Here is a 19,954-nt window from a genome sequence, read left to right on the forward strand (position 1 = left end):
TCATAATTGTAACCTTGTAGAGACTTTAATGCTCAGATGTAAAGAAATATAGGTCAGTATAGAGGTTCCCCTCATTGTTGGTCAGCAGGCTTCATCCGCGACCAAAGGCCTGGCTGGGTCTAGGCCCTGAGCTGTTACTTCCCCTTCATCCGTTACCCACTCCGGTGGGGGGAAGCATTCAACATTACCTGGCAGAGGGAAGAAACATTACTCAGGACAAGTGGGTGCTGAATATTGTTTGCAATGGATACAGTCTTCGTTTCACCAGCCCGCCTCCAGCAATTCCACTGGTCGTCTCGCAGTTCCAACTGCGCGAGTTCCAGGCGGAGGCCGATATCCTGTTAAGAAAAAGGGCGATAGAAGACGTCCCTTTGTCTCAAAGGGGAAAGGGTCTTTACTCACGCTTCTTCCTAGTACAGAAGGACAAGAACGAGTTCAGGCCCATTCTGGATTTGCGACAAGCCAACAAGTGGATTCGCAGGGAGAAGTTTTGCATGCTGTCCTTGCACCAGATCTATTCTCAGCTGCAGAGGGGAGACTGGCTGTGCGCGATAGATCTGCGAGATGCGTACTTCCATCCCTATTGCACGGACACATCTGAAGTTCCTGCGCTTTCTAGTCTGCACCAATCACTATCAGTACACCGTACAACCGTTTGGACTGAAGTCTGCACCCAGGACTTTTTCAAAATGCATGGCTGTGGAAGCAGCGCACCTGAGAAAGAACAAGGTGTTTGTCTACCCGTACCTGGACGATTGGTTGATCAAAGCCTCGGCCTTCTAGGAAGCGCAGTTGCACTTCAGCAGGACGGCCGTCCTGCTGAACAGTCTGGGGTTGCACATAAATCTGTCCAAGTCAGTCCCGATTCCTGTGCAGTGCCTGCAGTACTTGGGAGCCTCCATCAATACGTTGTCGGCAAGCGTGCCTCCTTCGGAGGAGAGGCGCTTATCCATCCTTCGGAAGGCTCAGGCTCTCATAGCTGCTCCGCCTACAACAGTGAGGACAGTGTCTTCTCTACTGAGATCAATGTCCTCTTGTATCTTCAGTAAACGGTCCGTGACACCCAGTGTGAGTGTCAGCTCTCCAGGCACAATTTCTGAAAACGAACAAAAGGTTTTGAGCAAAATAATCCAATGAATTTAGTTCATTTTGTGATATCCTTGATTATCACGAATATTCCATGTTATTATTCACATGTTTTTCAGTTCATTGCATCAAGTTAAATTATTGATCCAAGTATCATTCCAGATACAAAATGTTCAATTCATCTTTAACATCACCCAATGCATTTCGGATCAAATCCTTCATCAGGGGCAGTCTGCAAATAATACAAATGTGATCCTTATCAGAAATGCCAAAAATGCCTACTCGATAAATTACAGATTCCACATGTGTGACAACTAGCAAGACAGAAAGTGTGAAGGTCACATGAACCAGATAGATGGGTAAAAAAAAAGCAAAACGGTGCCGTTATGTGGGCAACTAAAAATAAACAATTATGTGGATGGGTGAACCCGTGAAAGGAAACTCGGTAACGGAAACTCGGTAAAGGCAACCCTACTGCCAAACAGAAACATGCATATAGAGACAATGGAACTCAACGTGATTATGACCTCAATAGCCACGGTGCAGTTAATAAACTATGGTGAAATGAAACGCGTGCCAGCATTAGAAGAGAAACTCACCAAAGATTAGGGGTGGAGAGACCCCACAACATTGTGCGTCCTGCGCTACGATTGAAAGTTAGTCAATGTCGCGTGTGTGTTTAAAATTCAAGATGACGTGCGCATAGAAAGCGGACAGAAAGCGGTGGCCATATTGGAGTGGTGTGTGGCACTCGAAGTGAAGTATAGTAGTAATTAGAGTGAAATAGTAGAGAGACAACCTCGTAATAACGAGTCACCAAATGATGGGAAAGAAATAGGACTAGAATGCAGCAGAATAATAAATAAATAACGAATATGTATAGTGAAAATAGATATGTGGGTATGACAAATGAATGATATAACAAATGCATTATAAATAACAAGAAAATTCCATCCGGTCATTTAACCCATGAGGTTTAGCAGATTGCAAAAATTTAATCCAGTGATTTTCACGTTGCAAGAGGAAGTTATTATTGTCTCTACCCTCACGCTTCTCCACCACTTCAACAGCAGCAAATCTTAGTTGACTTATATTATGTCTGTTGTCCTTGAAGTGTATTGCTACATTAGATTTGGTGTTTTCAGTCCGAATGTTACTTTTATGTTCATTAATTCTCTATTTAATTTGCGAGAGGTTTTTCCGGTATAGATCAAACCGCAAGGGCATTTGATGATGTAAATTGCATTTTCAGTGTCGCATGTAGCATTGAACCTGAAGTTTATATTCGTCCCTTTCATTGGATGTTTCATGGTGGATCCCTTGATCAGATTGTTGCAGTTTTTGCAATTGAGGCATGGTTGGTTACCCTTGTAAACAACAGAACAGCTTTCTGTACCCTTTTCCACCCATTCCCATGATTCCGGCGGTGCTCATCAAGCTGGCTCAGTCCCGGGCGCGGATGATCCTCATTGCTCCGGAATGGCCCAGGCAGTGGTGGTTCACGGACCTGCTTAATCGCTCGATTCTGCCTCATCGACGGCTGCCGTGTCGGTCGGACCTTCTCACGAAGTTCGGGGGACAGATGGTGCACCCCAACCTCTCGTCGTTGAGTTTGGCGGCATGGCTCCTGAGATAGTGCTATATGGCCACTTAAATCTTCCTGAGGATTGCATGGACATATTGAAGGATGCTAAGAGGCCATCTACTAGGACCTCTTATGCTTACAAATGGAAAAATTCTGCATCTGGTGCATGTCTAAGCACTATGATCCTACGACCTGCAAGGAAGATGTCATCCTTCCATACCTTCTGCATCTGGCTCAATATGGCCTTAATTTCCATTCCAAGGTTCATCTGGCTGCATTGCCTGCTTACAGAAAATGTCCTTCGCATACGTCCTTCTTCCAGATCCCTGTGATTAAGGATTTTTTTGGAAGGATTTAAGGTGTTCCCTCCTGTTCGACTTCCTTCGCCGGCATGGGAACTGAATGTGGTGCTGTCCAGGCTGATGAAGGAACCTTTCGAGCCTATTCATAATGCTTCGCTGCAGCACCTGTCTTGGAAGGCGGCGTTCCTCGTGGCCATTACATCGGCCCGCAGGGTGAGAGAGATTCAGGCGTTGTGTTGCCAAAAACCTTATACTGTGTTTCATGCTGCTAAGGTTGTTGTGCGTACTCACCCTAAGTTCCTTCCCAAGGTGATTTCTGATTTTCATGTTAATCAGACGATAACTTTACCAACTTTTTTCCAGAATCCTTCCACTCCAGCTGAAAGGTCTCTCCATTCCCTGGATGTTAGAAGGGTGTTGAAATTCTATCTGGATAAGACCGTTCGCAGGTCCAACCAATTGTTTGTCAACTATGGGTCGGTTAGGACGGGTCTGGCTACTTCGAAGCAATCCATCTTGAGGTGGATTTTGTCGTGTATCCAGCTTTATCAGAAAGCGAATAAGACCTTAGGGGGTAAGCCTAAGGCTCATTCCACCAGGGGCAAAGCGGCCATAACTGCTTTGCTTTGTAATGTTCCCATTGCAGAGATCTGCAAGGCTGCCACTTGGAAGTCGGTCCATACCTTTTCTACACATTACTGTCTGGACTCTGATGCCAGGGCAGATGCTCAGGTCGGACAGGCTTCGCTGCGAAATCTGTTCGCAAAATAGTGGTGTTGTCTTTTTCTCAACCGCCGGGTTGTTTTTGGATGGGCTTGCCATTCTATTCACTAGATTATGACTATACACAGAGATCCCCTACTACAGAAGGAGTAGTTTCTTACCTGTAACTCCAGTTCTGTAGTAGGGGTATCTCTGTTATAGTCGTAACCCCCGCCCTCCTCCCCGGTGGAGAAAGTGATGAATGCTACAGGTCTAGCTGATACACCTCCAAAAAAACCTGAAAGTGGAGGGAGTTGCTGTGCATTCTGGGATACCAGGAGAGTTCTGGAAAGTTTACTTAAAGGCACGGTATCCCTTTTTAAGCCACAAAATGACAGCCTATGGGGGCTTGTCTGTCCTGTCCTTCCTCTCTATCATTCCAAGGATTTGGTGAAGGGGGTGGGGGGTGGGGGGGGAGTGTTTTCCATGGTTAAACCTGGCAGACAGGTCTAAAGTGGGATATTTTTGGAATATCCTTGCATTTCTAGTTGAAGTACTGGTCAGTGTAGCCTTGCAATTATAGGCTGCATTATTCATCTTTAATTTTCTCAAGTGTCTATGCAGTACTGCAAAGAAGACAGCTTAAGAGATTATTTTTGATTGCTCCAGGGTCCCCGCACATGAGCGGGACTATTCACTAGATTATGACTATAACAGAGATACCCCTACTACAGAACTGGAGTTACAGGTAAGAAACTACTCCTTTCCACAGTTTTGACTAAACACAACTTTCCCCAACCACCCATTCCACTTTTTGTCAGGTGGTTTCTTTGTGGGTGGTGCATGCTTCAGTGGACCTGCAAACCTGACTGACAGTTGTAAGCAGCTAACTAGATTTAAAATGGAAAGTGTCAATTGAACTTAACTAGTCACTCGTGAATAACAATCATTTGCATACAATAAAGGACTACTGTGCCAACATGCATGCTCAAAATAATTTATCACAAAACTTTTTGAAGGCCTGCATTTTGGCGTCTGTAGGTTTGTTTACCTTAAAGTATCAGAGGAAAGTGTTAAAGGGTGCTTGTTCCTTTGCTTTCCTCCATACACTGTACAACTTTAGCCTCAACCATTTGCTACACTCCCCACTTGGGATTTATTATTGATCAAGACCTCTTGAGCACCACAAATATCTAGAGTAACTTCTGCCTTTAGAAAATTCACCCTCTTCCTTCTAAACATCGTTTTATGGTTATTCATTACATTGGCTCAACTGTACTAGGGGAGTGCTCTTGTTATGAGGGCTTCCTTAGTTTCAATTACAGCCTCTTCAGGTGGGTCAAAATGCTGCAGCTAATCTACTACTAGTCTTCTTTGGCACATGTCCAACTCGTATCACCTGGCACAACTACACTGGTTGCCAATTGGCATTTTTAAAATTGATTTGCTGTGAGGCTCTGTATGGAATGAGTCCTAAATTCATTAGAGATCTCTTCTTCAGATACCATCCCAATCTCTCACAATTGGTCTGCCTTTGCTCATCTGCTTGAAATTCGCAAATATTAATTATGCATGACTGGACGGCCATTCTTCTTAGTTCTTGGTTGCTAAAGTTTATTGTGCACTACTGCTAACCATATAATTTTCAGGAAATCCTAATAAAAACTGCAAATGTCTCAATTAAGTAATGCAGTACTTTTAGCGCAAGGGCACATTAAGTGGTGACAGCACACTTAATACATTTTTTAACAGTCAATTTAAATGGCTCCTGCAGAGATGTTCTGTGGAAAGACAAATGGTTTCTGAGAAAAGGGCGCTAAGCAGTGTAGACAGACCGGGAGCAGAGTCTTGAAGAAACACTGATGAGGGCGCGAAGGTTCCCAAAACAGGCTATGAGCTCTCTGGTGGACAATAGCAACAAGGACAAGCTGTTTTGATGAAGATGCTCAAAAAGCAGCATAGTGGTTAGAGGCCAGCAGAGTCCTGTAGTGTACCACTAGTCAAAGAATCAATAATTTGGAATCCATTTTGAGATGCTCAGCTCCCTGAACAAAATAAAAGGAGTAGATGCTTTGGCACCAAAGCAAATAAATCCTGTATTGACCTGATCGCTGAGAACTTTATTTGCTTTCTTGTATTGGAATCTTGACAGCCCCTTTTGCAATGAAAAGCATGCATTGTTGAATATGCCCTGTTCAGCACAAATGAATAATTTGTCACAACAGGCTTTTAGGAACATTTGATCAAAGCAATTGAGGGAAAACAGTTGATGGACCTGCACTACTGCATAGTATGGAAGCTCATGAGCAATGGAGGGAGAGTCACTGCAGAATAATGAATGATGTTTCCTTGTGAAGTGTCTTGTATGCGGATTGTCTTTTAGTGGCTGATCTTCCGGCTTCTACTGAGGGTTGAAAAATGAATGGCAACCCGTTATTAGTGACTTCATGTTTGGGTTAGAAAATATAGAAAATAAAAACACTGGTATTTCTGGTTGTGAAATACCAAGCTCTTGGCTGTGCCATGAAGCGGGTGTAACAGGTTAACCCAAACTGAATTCTTCAGATTTTATTTTGGGTGTTGGTTTTTGAATGAGGTGTGATGTATATATCTGAAAGACATCTAGCCGCAAATTCTTTACCTTTGAATTTCCCAGGCGTCATAGTGGATCGGGAGATTTTCCTTCGAGCAGTACACCTGCACGCTGGTCAGTGGCTTTAGTTGGCTTTGTGTGACATTGTCTGCGTTTTTAATACCAGAAGTGATGTCTGTCACCTGTATAGGCACCACCTCGGTTCACTGACATCAGTTCTTTTCTTTCCACACTGACCCGTGAAGAGAGCTGCCCTCGGTCACTTTTTTTTTGGAAATATTTTATTCGAGTTTCAAAGGTAATGCAGTACATAGATTTTAACCACATATACATAGTCAAGTTTTTTATCATAGTATCATATATACATTCAATTATGCCGAAACCACATGTACACATTTGTATCGCCTTCTGGGGGGACTTCGTTGAGTGAGTTTTGAGTCCTTACTCTTCCTCAGAATCTTCACTGCTGTAATTTTGGTCCGGTGGTGGCTCACAAATGTCCCCTCTATACTTGTTCCATGCCCCCCATATTTTGGACCATTTTTTGGGGCATCCCCTGTTGCTTAGCACCGCCCTTTCTGCTATCATGGCAGCATCCATGTCTCTACACCATGCTGTTAAAGTGGGTTTGTCTGCACTGCCCCATTTCTGTGCAATGTTCCGCTTGGCTATCATCATTCCCATTGTAGCCCAGCTCTGCCCTGCGCGTGTGAGGTCGTTCGGTTCCCAGATATTTAACAGGCAGCGCCTGGGCTCTGGCAGTATTGTGACCCCCTCCGACTGCGACATCGTCCTCATCACTTGTGCCCAGTATTCGGCTATTTTGGGACAGTCCCATATGGTGTGGAAAAAGGTTCCGTCCTCCCCGCAACCTTTCAAAAAATAGGGGTGTGTTATACGTCCCATTTTGTGTATGGTGTGTCTTGTGTCCCTCTGTCACTTTTTGACAGGATTTTTCGACCTATGTTGACCCTTTTTTGGTGTGTAGGATGTCCTCTAGGAAGACTTAGACCTGCATACGGTGAAATGCCAGTCTTCGCGTAATGTCTGTAACGGACCTCCTCTCTGCCTGTGGTGTCTGGAGCACGACCACAACTCGTGCTCCGACTGCTAGGCCATGGCACCAAAAGCTTTGAGGGAGTGGTCCATGAAGCTGCTCACGGCCTGACAATCTATGGCATGCCGGATTTCTCTGAGATCACAAACCCAGTCGATGGGAAGGTCCAGGCACCACTCAAAGATTCTCAAGTCCTCTTCTTCCCACTCAAGATCGAGGTACTCGGTTAATAGGGAACAGAAAACACAAGAAGTCGAAGGGTGCTTCAATTTCTCCATCTCTTTGCTGGCGCAACAGAGGAACATTGGCGTTCAAGTTCTCATTCACTGGAACCTGTGTCTGGGCCCGCTTCATACCGCTCGGCTTTTCCGGAGCTCAAATTACGGAGTTCTATGAGGCCATGCGCCTCACTTTTGGGCGGCCGAACCGCTCCGGCACCCCTTTTGGCCCTGTGGGGTTGGGGGTGCCCATCGGGTTCCGCACTGGTGGCTCCAGCGCTGATGACCTCCCATGAATCCAGAGATGGATCCAGACTGACGCCGATTGTACCATTGTGACCTTATGCCGACGCCGGTCCTGATGCTTCTGACGCTGCCAGCGCTATTCTGATTCCCGACGATATCGTTGGAATGGAGTCGCCTGGCGCTGATGGGACCAAAAGGTCCTAGGTTGTTTCCTCAGCCTTATTCTGAAAGCCTAGGATTGGTAGAAGAATGGGCGTTGTCACTGGACCCTTCAGAAGACCAGCCTTATGAGCTGGAGATTGGCTGGTATGAGGAATTGGGTAAAGCCAGTGGACTGGATAATTCTCCAGATACTGGCATATTTTCTACCCCCACCGTGGCTACAGAACAGTGGTGGTGCATAGGGCGACTGAGGTCCTTGACTTCCAGCTACCCTCCATGGCAGTCAAGACTAAAATCTTGACGGAGATGCTACAGCCGTGAGCAGCTTATTCAGAAACCTTGCAGCCTTTTAGTGAAGCCCTCACGGACGTCTTTCTGGGGAAAATGGTTCAAACCCAGTACAGGGGCTCCTGTCAACAGGATTTTCTCCCGCCGCGACCGCAATGCCCAACCCACACTTCCTCACTGCCCACCCCAGAGAGCTTGGTAGTCCAAGCCTCTACCTCCCATGACGTGTTCCCTGCAGCTCCCCCGGATAGTGAATCCAAAAGGGTTAACAGTTAAGGCAAGAACATTTTTCTTCTGCTAGCCTCGCGTTTGGTGAACACTGCATGCATATTGACTGGTTATTCCAACTCTCTGTGGGAAACTGTTGCCCAAGTGCTGCCACAGGTCCCAGAGAGGCGAGGGCCATCCTCTCCCAAGCCGTAACAGATGCAGCAAAGTTCGCCATTCGATGTCGCTTAGAAACAAACGACTCATTGGCCAGAACGATTTCGAACATAGTGGCTGTTAGACGCCATGGTTGGCTAAGAACATCTGACTTTTCAGGGGATGTCCAAGCTTCACTCGTGGACATGCCCTTTGGCACCAGTCTCTATGGAGAAAAAGGCAGACACAGTGCAAGAGTGCTTTAAGGACTCACAGGCTACAGCCAAGTGTTTGGGTCTCTCAACTGCCTCCTGTCCCCAGTCTGCCTTTTGCTCCTTTCGTGGCAACTGAAGGGGCTTTCAACAGTGTCTGCTCTATTCCAGCCAACAAGCCACGCAAGTTCCACAACCCCTGCACGGCTGAGGGTGCTGTTTGTCCAACCCAATGGGTCGGATAGCCTGAAGTCTGTTCAAGCAACCCCTCACTCTGGCAGCTTCAACCTCCATTCCCTCCTAGTTTTGCCCTTCAAGAACATGGGCGTCCAGTTGGTGGCAGGATCTGCCATCACCTCCACCACTGGCAACACATTACTTCGGACAGATGGGTTCTCCAAATTATCCAAGTGGCTACTCCCTCCCTCCATGCCTCCGTCTTCCAGCCGGCTGACAGAGGATCATCTATTTTTGCTCCAGGAGGAAATCATGGCTCTCTTGGCCAAGGAGCTATACAAAGATTTCCAGCCCCACAAGTAGGCTGTGGTTGCTATTCCCACTACTTTCTGGTCACCTAAAAGGACAAGGGACTTCGTCCTATCCTAGACCTAGGACTTGAGGGACGCATATTTTCACATCCCCATCCTGCCTCACCACAGGTTTTACCTGTGATTCTGTGTGGGCCACAAGCACTTTGAGTTCATGGTGTTCCCTTTTGGCCTTACCAGCACCCCTCGGGTGTTCACCAAAGTGATGATGGTGGTCCCAGCTCATCTGCGGAGATCAGGGGTGCTAGTCTTCCCCCTACCTTGATGACTGACTGTTGAAGGCAGGCTCGCCCAAGGCGGTCATCTCCCACCTCCAGACAGCGGTGGACCCACCTTCTCTGTGGTTCAGTATCAATGTGCTGAAGTCACACATGACTTCCTATCAAGCGCTCCCTTTCATCAGAGCTGTTCTGGACGCCGTGCAGTTTCAGGCCTATCCTCCAGAGCGGCTAGTTCATTGTATTCAGGCTGGGATACTGATGTTTCATCCTCTATCTTGGATTTCGGTGAGAATGACTGAGGCTGCTGGGCCTCATAGCCTCCTGCATGCTGCTAATGACCCATGCCAGATGGCATATGCGGGTCCCGCAATTTGGACCTGAAGTTCAAGTGGGTGCAGCATCTGGGGAATCTCTCCTACATGGTCCAGATCTCGGAGCGTACTGCAGGAGACCTGCAGTGGTGGCTGACCAACCACGAATGGGTCAGAGGCAGCCCCTCTCCCTTCCCCAACCATATTTCACAGTAGTAACAGATCAATTACTTCCGGAGGAAGGGGCGGAAATCTGGGAGAGGTGGAGACCAAAGGACTAAGGTCTCAGGCGGAATTCGGACTCCACATCAACATGCGGGAGCTCCAAGCTATCCGATTGGCACTGAAAGCCTTTCTAACCCCCAACAAAGGAAAGCTAGTTCAAGTTTTTACACATAACGCCACCGCTGTGTGATACTGCAACAAATAGGGCGAAGTGGAGTCGTGAACTCTTTGTCAAGAAGACCTGCGTCTCTGGACATGGCTGGAACAAGTGGGCATATCCTTGGTGACTTGACACCTGGCAGGTTCCCTGAACGCTAAGACTGAAGAACTCAGCCGTCCATTCCTAGCGGATCACAAGTGACCTCTCCATCCAGAAGTGGTGCATGATCTCAGCAGAGGGAAGAACCTCCGGAAGCTCCCACCTTTGGTAGCCATCTTCAGATTCTTTTTTCCGCCGTTGGGTCTGGATCGTCACCGAAGAGTTCCAGAGTTTTTGGAGAAGAGAATAAGAAAATCCAGCAGAAAACACCAAAAGTTGGAGTTTTTAAATGTACCGATCCGGAGCACAGAGCCCGGACGATGAAGAGTGTGAGGAAAATAAAGAACTTCGATGTCCAACGGAGAATGAGCACACAGGGGGCCCCCTGAGCGCAGGAATGGACAAAACCCATTCAAATTCTGCCGTAAGTGCCACCTCAAGTTCGCACAGAAGGACCAGCACCCAGTCTGCAACCTCTGCCTGCCACTCGACCACCAAAGCAAGGATTGCAATGCCTGCTCGGCATTCAGCCCCAAGACCCTCAGAGTGAGGGAGAGACAGAGGAGAGCGAACTATACCATGCAGGGGCAAGGACAACCCCCGTAGCTCCAGGACTTGGGCCTCTCCAGCGGAGAAGAGTGCAACATCGTGAGGGACCAGAGGACTACACGGTCGCAGAGACCGATAAGTCGACAAAGGAGGTAAGAGAGACGTCGACCCTTAAAGCCCCAACAGACTCTCGAAAAAATTAGCCAAAGTCCTTAAAAGGAGCACTGGCGTCGAAGCACTCGACGGCCACAGCTGTGTCCGTGGACAAACAGCCCAGCGGATCCTTTAAAAAGGACTCCCAGCCGGCAAAAGCTCTAAAAAAAGCATAGGTCATCGAAGCCCGGCCACGAAAAGGCACTCTCAGCGCCGAAGGAAAAAGAGCTGAAGGCGACTTCGACGTCAACATCCACGACCTCGAAGAGAAGCGCTGAAACTCTCGACGCCGATCATGCGGCCGAAATGGAGAGGAAGTAGAGAAGGCTCAAGGCCGAAATGGACAGCATCCTCCAGAGGAAAAAGAACTTCGACGAACGGATGAGCAGATGCACCTTCCCTCCGAAGCCCATGGCTGTAGTCAAAACAGAAGTCGAGGAGGAGTTCAACGCCGGCGAGCCGCCAAAAACTCCTGAACCAGTGGAGCAACAGGACGAAGATGGCCTGTATTATTACGAAGGAGAAGGTGAGGACGATCAGCGGACATACTTGGGCTTGACATCCTCGGAGGCGCAGGACCTGGAATGGCAGGACCCCAACGCCAAAAGCCCGGAGGATGGCGTAGAGTCATATCCGTCAAGGCCTTCGCCGCCAGACGACATTGGCATCTACAACATGGTCATCAAGAACGCTGCAGCAACGTATGGGGTAAAATTAGAGGAAGAGAAACCTAAAGCTTGTTTTCTCTTAGAGACTCTGCTCCCCACTCAAACTAGGAGCCAATTCTTACCCATGCTCCCAAGTGTTCTGGACCAGGGCAGGAAGGCTTTCAAAGAGCCCCAGCAGCCTGCAGATCTGTCACCCGTAGAACAGAGAAAAAATACAAGCATTACTCGAAGGACCCAGCATATATCCGGGGATCCGTACCAGCTGACTTCCATTATAGCGTCAAGAGCCAGGAAGAGGGCCAACGTTCCCACAAACCCAGGGCCACCTCCAGACAAAGAGAGTAAGAGAATAGACCTAATGGGGAGGAAAGTAGGGAGGAATGTGGTGATTCACTGGCGCATCGCGAACTCCAATGCCCTAATAAACAGGCACGCATACCAACATTGGGAGTAGGTCGGGCAGCTGCTCAAACACCTCCCGGAACAATACCAGCAAAGGGCAACACACCTGGTGGAGGAAGGCAAAAAATTGGCCAACACCTGCCTAAAATCGGCCCTGGATGCAGCAGACACATCCAGCAGGCTTATGATGATTGGAGTGACGGAGAGAAGGCATGCCTGGCTGAGTATCCCAGGTTTCAAACTGGAAGTCCAGAACAATATTCTGAACACGCCCTTCAACAGGGAACAACTGTTTGGGACCCCAGTTGACGAAAAACTGACACAGCTCAAAAAGAATAATGAAACTGCAAGGTCCATGGGAGCACTACAGTTCAGAGGGATGAGAAGGGCACACCCTCAAGGAGACCGGGCGGCAGAGGAGGAAACTAACCGGGAACATTGCATCAGGCCTTCCAGCAGACTTATCAAGGAAACAACCAGGCGCAACAGCAGGGTCAGCAACAGTAAAGCTGGCAGTACCAACCAAGTGGGCAGGCCTTTCGGGGGCGCTCAAACAGACGAGGACAAGCAAGAAGAGGGGGACAGCAACCCGCCTCCAAGTGACTCCGCTGTACCAAACGTGCCCACCCAGACAACACCTCTAGAGTGGCGGCACAGCCAAAGACTCAAAAGACAATTAGACACACACAAAGAAAACATCCTTGAACATGTAACACCAGTAGGAGGCAGACTAAAACACTTCTTCCAGGAGTGGAAGAAGATCACAACGGACAAATGTATACTCAACATCATACAGTTCGGCTACTGTATAGAACTGGAAAGACCGCCACCAAACAGTAGGCCATCCAACAAAACACGTTCGCCAAAAGAGCTTTTGCTCTTTCTACAGCAGGCACAATAACTCCTCCACAAGGAGGCAATAGAAACAGTGCAGTTCAAGGAAAGAAACAGGGGAGTGTACTCAAACTACTTGCTCGTACCAATTGTGTACAAAACGTACTAGAGCTACGGTTCCAAAACAAACACATAACACAAAAATTCAAGATGACTTCCTACAGAAAGTTATACCATAAACAAGGGACGAAGACTTCATGTCCACTATAGACCTCAAAGATGCCTACCTACACATTCCCATGAACCACAGACCCAAACATCTTCTGCGATTTGCCATCAACAATGGACACTACCAGTTCACAGCCCTAGCCTTTGGACTAAAATCCGCACCAAGGGTCTTCACAAAATGCCTAGCAGCGGTAGTGACGTACCTACGGAGGCAGGGAACACATGTATATCCCTACCTCGACGACTGGCTGGTAAAGGCAAACTAAATTAATCAAAAAGGGGGAGGGTAGAGGTAGTATGATAGAATCAACCTCAAATCTATGTTCTACAATCAATGAGATTCTATCAAATTGTTTTTCATTTTTATTTTAGATATAGTGAAATGTAAATACAGTGAGTTGCTGATCCTTGTGGATGACAAGGAAAAAGCACTATGTGTTTTTAAAATACCCCTCACACACTATGATTCCCATAGTGTCATGCTTTATCATGGGGGTCTTCCCGTCCCTCTACGGGGCTGGGCATGCTACTACCTACGGACTACGCGGGAGCACTTGTTATGAAAATAGGCTATGTGTGGTGCGAAAACAATGTGAGTGGTAGGGGGTGAAAAGGATTATGTGAAGAATAGAAACGTGAAATGTTAAAAATTCCCTGACTAATAGAAAAAACAATGTATTCACTTCTCTAGCTTGAAATGTTAAAAAGGGGGTTGTGGTAGGGTTATTTTCTATACCCTACTTGGTCGACATGTTTCGTTAAGCAGTCCCCTCTGCTTTACTCATCAGGACCTCTATTGATCCCTACTACACTCGGTAAACTAATTATGTGTCATATGCCTACTTTACTAAAATAGACAAGCAAAAATAAGCTAGTCTATTTGTTCCTGGGGTGAGTATTTTCCTTGTTTTCGCACCACACATAGCCTATCTTAATAACAAAGTGCTCCCGCGTAGTCCGTAGGTAGTAGCACGCCCCGCCCTGTAGAGGGACGGGAAGACCCCCATGATGAAGCATGACACTAGGGGAATCCTAGTGTGTGAGGGGTATTTTAAAAACGCATAGTTCTTTTTCCTTGTCATCCACAAGGATCAGCAACACTCACTGTATTTACATCTCACTATATCTAAAATAAAAATGAAAAACAATTTGATGGTAAAGGCGAACTCCTACAGCCAGGGCAAACTGCATGCTCAGCGGGTCACGCATACGCTGGCAGAGCTAAGTTTTTCGGTATATTGGGGAAAGTCCTCAATAGAACCAGAACAGGTGAAACTCTTTCTGGGTGCACAGATAAACACAATTCAGGCAGGGTGTTCCCCAGCGAGAGGAGAACCTTTGCCCTACTGAAGGAGATACGTCAATACCGGAAGGGGCAATCTCTGACAGTAAGGACAGTGAGCAAACTCATGGGTATGATGGCATCCTCCATACACCTAGTCCCCAATATTCGACTCCACATGAAACCATTCCAGGACTGGCTCCAACAGCAATGGTCACAGGCAACAGGGAATTGGGAAGGACCTAGTGGTTGTAACACACGTAGTGCAAGAGGAGATTCCGTGGTGAAGCAAAGAGAACATAACCAAGGGGAAGCCATTTACACCACCAACTCCAACGGTGACCATCACAACAGACGCCTCCCAAATGGGGTGGGGAGCGCAAATTTGTTTTCGCCCTTTGCCCGCTTACTGTACTATGTTATATACTCGCTTGTCTTGTTATACAATTGCTGTGAAGCGCTCCGATATCCTCCGGTCAGGCTAGCGCTATACAAAACTTCTTAAATAAATAAACATGAACCAGCTCAAAGTGAGGGGTTTGTGGACACAAACAGATGCGGTCAAACACATCCACTATCTAGAACTCTAGACCATGTTCCTAACCTTGAAAGCCTTCCAGAAGTAGCTGTACGGGCAGAGGGTGTTAATTCAAACAGACAACACCACAACAATGTTCTACATCAATAAGCAGGGAGGAACACAATCAGTGGCGCTATCAGGCTTAGCACAGGAAATATGGAGATGTGCCATCCCACTACAAATAAACCTCCTGGCGATACATCTACCAGGGAAAGACAATGTGGAAGCAGACAGACTCAGCAGACAGACATCAGCATCCCAAGAGTGGGAGCTCAGCCCACCGGAAACGCAAAAACTGTTCAAGAAGTGGGGGACCCCACAAATAGAACACACCAGAATGCAAAATGCCAATACTTCTCATCCAGACAGCTAGGTCAGCAATCCCAAGGGAATGCCCTATGGATAAGCTGGTCGAAGACATTTGCCTATGCTTTCCCCCTGATACCGCTGATGCACAGGGTGCTCAGCAAGTGAGTGCAGAACTAGCTAATACTGGTAGCACTACAGTGGGCCAGGCAGTCCTGGTTCTCTCAAATAGTGGAAATGGCCAGGGGCCACCACACAAGTTCCCAAAAAGAAGAGACCTGCTCTCAATGGAAAACGGAAGGGTGCTTCACCCAGAACCAGAGAAGCTCAGCCTTGCAGCTTGGCTCCTGAAGACTTGGAGTTTGCGCACCTAAAACTCCCGGCGAGCACACTGGCGGGTGCTACGAGAGGCAAGGAGGCCCACCACACAGAAGTGTTATGTAGCAAAATGGAAAAGGTTCACCCAATGGTGCATCAAGGAAAAACTCCAGAAGAGAATCACCAGGGAATCAACAGTGCTGAAGTACTTAACACACTTGCTAAGGAGTAACCTAAGCTACACCTCGCTAAGAATACACCTAGCAGCAATAGAGCTTATACAAGAGGAGAAACAGGGAAAAGTTTCTTTACATCCCAGGTGGTAAAAAGATTTCTGAAGGGGGCAAAACGAATCGCACCCCCAAAAAAGATGCCACCGCCGGCATGCAACCTCAATATATTTTTAACGCACTCCTGAAAGCACCATTTGAACCCATTCACAAGGCTTCTCTACATATGCTCACCATAAAGACAGCTTTTCTGGTGGCAATCACCTCGCGATGCAGGGTGCGTGAATGGCAAGCGCTAACACTACAAGAATACTACATTCAAATTCACAATGACAGGGTGGTAATGAGAACAGACCCACATTTCATGCCAAAGGTGGTGTCAAAGATCCACATAAGCCAGACAATACAGATAGCAAGTTTCTTCCAGAAACCATGCACAAGCACAGAGAGGGCACTGCACACAGCTTAGGGAATCCAGAAAGATTCACACTGCAAAATGAATAGTTCCTTACCTTTCAGTGTAGTTTTATAGCTTGAAGACTTTCTGGATTCACTAGATAACCCACCCTCCTTCGCCAGAAAGATAAGAAAGGAGGAAGGAGATTTAAAAATGGGCAAAATTAAGAAATTTGAGGAAAAACAATATTAACACAAGAAAAGAAAAAAAGAATCCGAAGATGGCTACCAAAGATGGGAGCTTCCGGAGGAAGCGCGCTGACGTCACAGGAGGACAGCAAATGGTGGGACATCAACGCCCACATGGGCCAGGAAGAAAAAAATGAAGAGAAAAAATACTACGATTCCGGACCCGACCACTAGACCGCGTAATAATGCACAGCATAGTGAATCCAGAAAGTCTTCAAGCTGCAAAACTACACCGACTGGTACGAAACTATTCGTTTATTTATTTATTTATTGAACAGTTTTCTATAGCGCGAACATGACCCTTGGATATCAGAGCGCTTAACAAAAACAAAAGGGGCAGATTATAAAACACAGCATATAAATATACAATATGACTTTTAGGAAATTGGTTAAGAAAATTTCCATATAGGGGTACATGAGGATCGATACTTGTTTCAACATGAATATACAATACTGTGCGATTTGTGATATATAGATTGGCTCTTTCCGTGATATGAATGATTTTAGTGAATCTACAACAGGTCACTATCTTCTCCAGACCCAGGGTTGGCATCATTTTCATCATATCGTTGGAGTATTTCTATATATTTCCCTAGTTTTTATCTAACCATGATCATCACAGTGCCAAGTCTTAGATGGTGGATAGTCTTGCCTATGGAAGGAACTTACTCATAAGAAAGATCTTAGTTTCCCTCTTAAATGTTGTAATGTTTGTGATTTTTCTGGTGCTCGGTGGAAGAGAGTTCCAGATTCTGGGAGCCGCTCCTGAGAATGTCCTCTCATAGGTTTTTTTCTTCCTGAAGATAGGTGGTCTCAGCAATAGATCTTTGGCACTCCTGGCAGGTCTTTTTCCTCCTGAGATTTCTATTTTCTGTGTGTTGTAATGAATCGCTGTGTGTCATACATGCCATTTTTAGCTGTATTCTCGCTTCATAAGGTAGCCAGTTTAAAGCTTTCAGGTGAGGGGAGATATGGTCAAATTTCCTCGTTCCTGTTATAAGTCTTGCCGCTGCATTGAGGCATGCTTTTAATGGTGCTGTGGAGATTTTGGTAGTCCTGCTAGCGTTGTACATCCATATTCGATCCTTGAGATAACCATTGATTGTACTGCTAGTTTTAGATCCGTCTCCGTTAAAAATGGTTTCATTTTTCTCAAATAGTTCAGATGAAAACGGGCGTTTTTTGCCATTGCTTTAATGTGGGATTTCATGTCTAGGTTCTCATCCAGTGTCGTTCCAAGTGATTTCGCTGTTTCAACTAGTGTGGGGGTGCAATTCAACGCTGTAATCATTTCGGACCATTCCCTCACTTCTGACTGGTTCTTTTGAGGCGAGATAAGTAAGAATTCTGTTTTATTTACGTTTAACTTGAGATGATTGATAGTTAGCCATTTTAGTGTCTTTTTGAGGGCCTTATTCATTAAGGTAATGTCTTCCAGGGACGCGATCTTGATGTATATCTGTGTGTCGTCCGGGTACATGTGGTAAGATATTTTGGCATTTCTCAGAATTTCTGTGAGGGGTTCAATGTATAAGTTGAACAGTGAAGGAGATAAAGTAGATCCTTGGGGTACTCCTATTGTTTTTTGGCTAGCAGGTGAAAGTGCTTGATTTACTAGGAATCTCTGAGATCTATTCTGTAGGAATGATTCGAACCATTTCAGTGCAATACCCGATATTCCCATCCTGTCTTGAAGTCTGTTCAGTAATTTTTCATGGTTAACTGTATCAAATGCCGAAGATAGGTCTAGGAGAATGAGTAGACAAGATTAATTGTGGTCTAGTGCCTGCAATGCATCATCGACAATGTGAAGGATTGCTGTTTCCGTGCTGTGACCTGTTCTGAATCCCGATTGGCAGTCATCCAACAGTGAGAAGTTGCTATGTGCCGGCTCAGCTGTTTCTGTACACATTTCTCCATTAATTTGGCAAGAAGAGGAATGTTGGTCACTGGGCGATAGTTGTTTGGATCTGTTGGGTCAACTGTAGGATTTTTTGATGATTGGGACTACTTGTCCAGTCTTAAGGCATTCTGGAAGGATCCCCTGGGAGAGAGAGGCGTTTATAATTTCTGTCCATATTGGAATCACTAGGTGGCTAATTTCTTTCAGGCATTTTGATGGTAAAGGGTCGTTGTAGTGGTTGTTGGGTTTGGTGACAGCCAGCGTTTTAGCAATCTCGATCTGGTCTAGTAATATGAAGGTGTCCCATTTTGCCTTGTTTTTTGTCGCATCATTCGAATAATTCAATGTTTGTTGGGATGATGATGTATTGTAGTCAGGATTATCTGCTGCGATCCGGAGTTCTCTTTCCAGCTTGATGGCTTTGTTGGTGAAAAAGGTAGAGAATTCTTCACAACTTAGTTGCGTTTTGATGACTTCTTGGGCAGATTTAGCCAGCTTGTTTGATTGTTGTTTTATAATCTCGAACATTTTCCGTGGTCTGTTTTTGTCGTTATCCAGTTCTGTTCTGATAAATTCGTTTTTGGAGTTGAGGATCTTTTTGTTGTATTCATTTCTAATTTTTCTGAGGGATTTCAGCTCGGGTGATGAAGGGTGTTTTCTCCATTTTCTTTCGGCATGTCTCAGTTTTCGCCTATCTTCATTCAGTATTCCGTTGACCCATGGGTTTTTAATCTTTTCAGTAACTCTTTTCAATTTAAGTGGAATGGTGTCATTGACTATATTCGTTACTGCGGTAGTGTAGTGGTTCGTTAGATCATTCACATTCTGCGTGTTGGCAGGAAGGTATAGTTCTTTCTTGCAGCTTTCCAGAAGTGTGGCTCAACGGTTAGAGGCGGCAGACCCGGAGGCAGAGGTCGGCCTGGGCCCAGGGTTCAATTCCCGACGCGGCCAGATGCAGGACCAATGTCAGTGGGCCCGATAAATCTTGCCTCAGTACCACTCTAACCATGGGGTCCCACGCTGCAACTCTGGGCAACAGCTTGCTTAATCTCCACTCCGGCCCCATCACCGCCGGGGATGCCTGACTGCACCTTGGGGATGCCCAGTAAAGGGACCATCTCACAGGGAAAGCCAGGAGGGGTTTCCCAGTGGTACAGCACTGGGACGCACCAGGGTAACCACGCGCTCTATAAATCCAACATTCATTCGTTCATTCATTCATTCATTCATTCATTCATATTAGAGTCTCTGGTATCTCGTATCCATGTTTTGATTATTCTAGGTTGAGTGGTTATCTTCTCCCAAGTGGGAATTCTGAATGTTATGGCGTGATGATCTGACCAGTCGCATGGATCTATTGCGAGGGTCAAAATGTTCTCCTTTTTAGATATAATCCAGTCCAAAGTTGCTCCTTTGGAATTTGTTGGTTGTAGGCATGCTTGGGATAGGTTCAGTTCCGTTAAGTCTTTAAACGCATT

The 19,954-nt window shown here is 46.3% G+C and overlaps 1 protein-coding gene across 5 annotated transcripts in view; it reads left to right on the forward strand.

Moving 5' to 3' along the window:
• The window catches only part of SCAF11 (SR-related CTD associated factor 11), an 867,779-nt gene that overhangs the window by 597,422 nt on the left and 250,403 nt on the right, over positions 1-19,954 (forward strand). The gene's annotated exons all lie outside the window — the stretch shown is intronic.

The sequence above is a fragment of the Lissotriton vulgaris genome, chromosome 1_1 (genome assembly GCF_964263255.1).
Source record: "Lissotriton vulgaris chromosome 1_1, aLisVul1.2, whole genome shotgun sequence".
Lineage (NCBI taxonomy): Eukaryota > Metazoa > Chordata > Amphibia > Caudata > Salamandridae > Lissotriton > Lissotriton vulgaris.